This window comes from Myotis davidii, unplaced genomic scaffold (genome assembly GCF_000327345.1).
Source record: "Myotis davidii unplaced genomic scaffold, ASM32734v1 scaffold75, whole genome shotgun sequence".
Classification (NCBI taxonomy): domain Eukaryota; kingdom Metazoa; phylum Chordata; class Mammalia; order Chiroptera; family Vespertilionidae; genus Myotis; species Myotis davidii.
The window spans coordinates 355,990-362,879 of NW_006286977.1; the positions used below are offsets into that span (position 1 = coordinate 355,990).

A 6,890-nucleotide genomic window follows, 5' to 3' on the forward strand; every position below is an offset into this window, starting at 1 on the left:
CCCGGAGAGACACAGGTGGTAAAGCAGAGAAAAACTCTCCCCATTTGCTTGGCATATGTTACTATTAGACTAGAAAGCACGCTTATTTATAAAGCTATTATAAAAGCAAGTAAACAAAACAAAAACAAGGAAGGAGAAAAAAAAATTTAAGGGGTAGTAGGAAGGAAGCAGCCCCGGCACCCAAAGAATTAAGTTTCAATTGAAAACTAAAGGTTCTTTTTCAGATCAACGTGGAACTTCATCTTCTGAATAGACATATACTAATGATAGATAATTTAAGCAGCTAGCTTTTTTTTCCTTCACAGTATTGATCCCTGAAATAATTAGTGGTGAATTTCAATAATCAACTGTGTTGATTATTTTTAATGCTTAGCAGTAAATTCAGAAAAACACACACAAAAACATAACTTCCTATTTAAAAATTAATAGTGCAAATGAAACTGGTCTGTCAGAGCCAAAATATATTAAACAATGAGAGCAATAAAAATGTAATTAAACACTCCTCTATGTAAAAATTCAATTAGCTGACATTCTATAGAAAGCTGAGTGTCCTCTGCGTTCCTTCCACCATTTGTTATGACAGTAAAAGAGAACTACACACCCTGCCATAATTGTGGGATGGAAGATATTAATAGAGAAGATAGTGTCAAATGGAAATCTGAATTAATTACCTTTTACTTTAAGAAGAAAAGAAAATGTTTGTATTTTTTAAACATAACATTTTCAGCAACAAAGCATTTAAGTGTTTTTATTACTGAAAAAAGACACAGGCAAAGCCCCAACTTCGGTGTCTCATGTGCACATCCGCCGTTTTGCAGTGGCTCCTGGCCTCGGCTTTGAACAGTGTTATTACTGCAAAACATGGTTGAGGTCTCCGCTACACGTGCGCCTGTCCTCTTCGTTATTAACCAAGCACACACCGTAATCCTTGGTTTCTACCATTACTAGCTGATAAGAGGTGGGATCAGAGTCATGGGCTAGATACAACTCTATTTTTTACAAATAAGAAAACCAAGCTTCAGAATGTATAAATCCATTTCCCCAAAGCCACAGAGCTTGGTACTGCGGGGTGACATGGGGACAGACCCAGGTGTTCAGGCCTCTTTCCACCTCACCTTCCAACTTCTCCATTCAGGGAATTACAAGTGATAGGTAGCCACCATTACACCACGTCGGAAATTAAATTCAGAAGGTCATCTCTTCGAAGGAACCCCACTCCCACCCAAATCTGCTACTTAAAAAACAAAGGATTTCAACCCCCCCCCCCACCACCACCACCAAATTCCAGAAAAGTTTATCAAGACTCAAAGTAAAACATTTAGAATTGCCATGAGGAAAAACCAAAATATAGCCAAATGAAAACACATTACTACGCATCATCACCTTCTAAATCTTTATAATGTCTAAATCTAGGTTTCTGACCTGCCAATGGCATGCAATCAAGAAAATATTGAAAACTCCAAGTAGCATGTGGAATTTATAGTCTAAAGAACTTTCTACATAAAACTGAAAAATAAGTGGAAACCCATCTGTGTTTATTCAGGAAGTCTGGAAAAGTTGAGTAAAATGAATTGGAAATTCAAGTCTATGCTATAGTGATATTTACTTTATTTCCATTACTGCCAAAATAAAAGTTTGCTTCACTTTTATCCAACAAAGTACCCTTATTCTCAAGTAAGCCTTGCTGCTCAAATTGAATCTTTAGAAACAAAAAAGCAAATAGATCTAAAGAGAAATATACAATGATTTCATACTTGGATTCTAAAAGCAGAGAACTAATTTCCCAACAGACTCAGCCTGGACTGAAACTTAGAACCTTCAATATGCAAGTTAAAATGGACTATGTATGGTTGTAAAGTGAGATAAAGAAAAATGCTTTATTTTTAAGGAAAAAGCAAGCAAACAAACTAACAAAAAAAATTGGGTTCTTGCATTTTCCAGGATCTGCAGCATCAGACCTGGGAAAACAGCAGTGCTATGGTGCCCACTAGGGCAGCACAGGGCTCTGGGAGCCAGGTTTGCCTGAGTTCCATCCCAGCTCCCGGGCCTACTAGGTGACACTGGGCAAGATTCCCAACTCTTCTAAACCTGTTTCCTTGTCTATATCATGAGAAAAACAGCAGCACCTATTTGATACAGCTCTGTGAGGATAAATTGGGGCTGCACATGCAAAAAGACTTAGCCCAATACTAGGCACATAGTAAATGCTCAATAAATCTTAGCTAATAATATCATAGTCAAGACTGAAGGACCTCAGGTTTCTTATAACCACAGTTAATCCTTTGTTTTTCCCCCAAAGCATACCATGTTTTATTAAAAATAATGTGCTTGTTTCAAACTAATCTAAGACCAATTAACTCTAGCTTCCATTTATAGATTGTGCATTATTTTAAAGCAGAGAATAGATTAGGCAGTAAACACTAACAAAGTAGCTGCAATCTCTCCATTAGATCATTCTGGGAGATCAAGAGAAACCATATAGGTCACAGGGCACCTCATCAGATCAGAAGAGCAACTCCATATCTACTTTTTATTCAAAACCTTAAACATTTTTTGAATGATTATTTAACTTGGTAAATTCACTTCAGCTTCTTAAAGCCAAACTGCCTGTAACTACTTGAATGAGGTACTACCTTAAAACCTGCACTTGGCTGATATAATGTCAAAATTATTTTTGCATAGTATTGGATCTACTTCTAAGGATTTTTGCTGGTAACACTGGGCAAACTGGGCCGCAGCATTATTGTTGACTATGGGTTTCTCCATTACAAATTGAAAGCTAAGGCTGTGTGCCCTGGTCAGAGAAGAAACAATGTAATAAAACAGAACTTGAAGAAGCATTAATGAATCCATAGGGCCACTAGAAACCACCTAACTCAAACCCGTCAATTTATAAATAAGGCAAAAGATAGCCAGAGATTGAAAGCTTGCCTAAAGACACGTTCTGAGTCAGGGTCAGGGCCATGGGACTTAGCCCTAAATTCCTGGAATTAGAGTCCAATGCTCCTTCCTTTATTTCATGCTGCCCGAGGCATAACCATGATGGTGGACCAAAAACTGAGGCCTAAAGAGAATGAATGAGAAATGCCAACAACTGCACTTCGCTGATAATCTAAAAATCAACCCCTAGTCTGCTTTTAACAATACAACCAAGAATACAATTAAGTGGAATTTTGTTCAGTTCTGGGTGTTGAACGTAAAAAGAACACAAAAAACTGGACTTCATTCACTGGCAAGAAATTTAACCTCTTCGTCTGAGCCGGGATGGCTGAGCTAGAGAAATCTCCCGGGAACAAGGAGCCTGCAGGGTTGTCATGCAGAAGAATGAAGAGACCCTAAGGGCCAGAACCTGGGCTAGAGCCCCAGGATGCACAATACAGGCCAGGTTGGGGTTAAATGAGGCATATATATATATACATATTTTTTTGCAAGTACAAACGGTGGACTGAGCGGCTGCTGGAATTTCTTATCGCCATCACAGAACGTGGTCAAGAGAGGCAGGCATAGGGATTTATCACAGCCAGGCGTGTTGGGTCAAATGACCTTTAGGTCCCTTCTGGCCCCTAGGACTTATTGTTTGACACTGCACATTTCCTTGAATTGCTGTGACATATTTGCCTGAGCGCTGAATAAATCTGTCTTAGTATGCACATATAGGTACCCACAATAACTCCACCATCATCACCAGCCTCCATTATTTCCCCCTGAAATTAGGATGCAAAAAATGCATATTTAAATGTTTTAAATTATAGGGTTTTAGCCATGCATTGTTTCATCGTGTGTGGGATACACACACCGATTTATAACCAATTTCCACAGCATTTTCCTTAAATAAGGATGTGGAAATTCAAGTTTAAAACTAAAAAACCAAAACTTCTTACTTTAGATGTCATTTATTTTCAGTTGTGGGAGATAACAAACACACACACCAAAATAAATGTCTACAGCTTGTTCTTCTAACTAGGAACTAGAAATTTCAGGTTCTGCTTTTTTAAATTAAGTTAAACTCTAGAGTTTAGTTACTTCCTTTTTAATTACTTTGAGTTTTAGATATTTACAAATTGTCTTCTTTTAATTGTTTTTGCGCATGTTATTAACATAATAGATGTATATATATTTTAAGTTTTTACTTATAATTTTCAAGCATACAGAAAAGTATAAAAAATGGTATAAACTGTCTGACCTAATTATTACTATGAATAATAATAAAATCTTATGTCACCCAATGTTTCAGGGTGTTTTGAACCTTATAAAAATTTTAAAAGCAATTTAAAAACAATGTTTTTCAATCAATTAAAACCGATACCTTAGAAACATAATCATTACTACACTCGACAATTAGTAACACTTTTGCCTTATATTTTTCCTTTATGTGGGGGGGGGGTGTAAAACTATAAAATAGTGATATTGTGACATTTCACCACTAAAAATTTCAGCAGGCTTCTTTAACAAAATTAAAAATTAAGTCAATTAATCAGTTTAATTAATAATTTCCTAAGAATATCACCTAAAACCCAGCCCATATTCAAATTTGACAGATATAGTTTAACTTTGTTATATGGTTTTGAAATTTACAGTCAGAAATGAGATCTAAAAATTTTAGGAGGTAGATATGCAGTGAAAAACGTTGCATGAGTTATTCCAAGTTTTAAAAAAAAATTGTTAGAGAAGGGTTTTCCCCCCAAAAATGTTTTTAACACTTTTCCAACTTCCAGAAGTTGAAAAACTGTACTCTCTATTTAGTCATGTTAAAATCTGGCCATATTTGATTTTGTGTGTGTGTCAGAATAGTTTCTGTAGAATCAACTGTAAGCAGACTGCAGATAAAATACTTCACCCCTAAACACTTCAGAAATTCATGACATGCTACATGTTTTTAATGCACACAATTAGAATACATATATTTATAAAATATATATACTTTTAAAAATATTATAAAATGTTTTTTTTTAAATTCTAGAATAGGCAAACCATTTTTGTTTTAACTGCCAATCTATATTTTAGATTTCTGAATTGACTACAAAAATATTTTAAATGACCTGATTGCTTATACTGATTTTTTAAACAGTCAGACTAATAAATGTAACATTTTAAATGGTATAACTACAGAAAATATTTTTTTATGTTCAGACATAGATATGTATTTTCAGTTTGATTTTAGAAATCTATTTTCAAGAAATTGTCTGAGTTGCCTAAAAATATCTGTACATTTTCTGACATATCTATTTTTCTAAATTGTGTACTTTATGTATTGATTTTTAATTATTTTACTTAGGTTATATGTTTCTGACGTATCTATTTTTCAAATGGTGTAATTTAGACATCAATTTTTAATAATTTGACTTAGCTGACATGTTTTTTTAATTGCCTAACTTAGAGAACCATTTTAAAAATCGGTCTTAGAGATGCATTTTTAAAAAGCTGCCAGTCTCAGACACCAGGTTTTTAAACTGACCTAATTATTATGATGATTAATAATTAAAAAGTGTCATGTTTCCCAACATTTCAAGGTGTTTTTAACTTTATAAAAATTGAAAAAGCAAACAATATATTTTTCAATCAATTAAAAGTAGTATCTTAGAAACAAGGCTGAATTTTTGTTTTTTCCCCCGAGGTAATATAAAGTCAAGCCATTTAAGGGCCATGCAATTTTTACATTTTCTTTAACAAAATTTTAGTTCCAATGTAGAATTTTATTCATTCAATTTCTACTCTCTAATTCCTGGCTTATTTCAGAATATTCTTTTCAAAATTAGTGCTGAAATTACTCCGTTTCCATTTTACACTAATTTCAGTATAATAGCATTTTTTTTCAGTTTACAAATACAAAAAAGAACCGTCAAATTCTTAAGAAAACACAAAGTAAATAAAAACCTAAACACATTCCATCCCTGTTTTCTATGATTTTTGATCTGATTACACATGATTTTATTCCTGAAACTGCTCACACGGCTTAGAATAGCTTTTTTATAGGAGCCATACGGCCAAAGACAGTTTCCACTTGTGATTTACAAACAGGAAAAACTGTCTATGTAGACAACCTGTCAATAATTAAGGCGCATGGCATAATTTTTTTCTGAAGCATTTAGATAATGTCATAAGGAAAAGAATTAAAAGGCAACACAGTCCCTAAGAGGTGAAATAAGTGTACGATTCCCAAAGCTGTATATTTCCAGTATAATCCCCAAGAATCTGGTTTGGGGGTGACTCTATTCCCTTTCTTCAATACCGCTTTTAGTCAAACCTGAGCTGTCTTCAGCCTGGACCCCCCTCTGACAATTAGTTTCATAACTTCACTTTTCCATTTAAGATTTTACAAAGCCGCTAATCACTGTCTTGTTCAGATCACTCAGACACCCCCCGCCCCCCCCCCTCAGCGCCCCTAATTTAACAGCAGAAAACTGAGGCTCAGAAAGGGGAAGGAAGCCTGCATCAAAACCACACAAAAACCTCAGTCATCTGTGAGCCCTCCCTATGAGGATCCTACTGCTGGGCTAAAGAAAGGCTCAGGCTAATGAAACAAACAAAACCCTGTGTGATTTGGGGTTCGTTTTCACAAACACATCGTATTTTGTGATGTTTTTAAGTTCGAATGGAGGGAAAAGCTTAATTTCCTGCCTGGGAAATGGAAAACGAAGAATCTAATAGCACCTTAAAGTCTCACACACACGAGCCCCCAGGAAAAACAGGGAAGCAATTATTCACAGGGTACAGAGGGCTTCAAGGCCATTAAAGAAAACGGGAGAGAAGGGGAAAAAAAACACAAAACAAAACAAAAAAACACACTCCTTCCTCGTGTGGGGGCGGGTGTCGTGCATTTGCAAGGATTTGGGTCTGCGATCACGCATCCCGGCCATCAGAACCGAAGTGAGGCTCGGTCCGGGGGCGCG

General features: G+C 35.6%; 1 protein-coding gene across 10 annotated transcripts in view; it reads right to left on the minus strand.

Moving 5' to 3' along the window:
- The window catches only part of STX16 (syntaxin 16), a 34,697-nt gene that overhangs the window by 26,060 nt on the left and 1,747 nt on the right, over positions 1–6,890 (minus strand). The window lies entirely within an intron of this gene.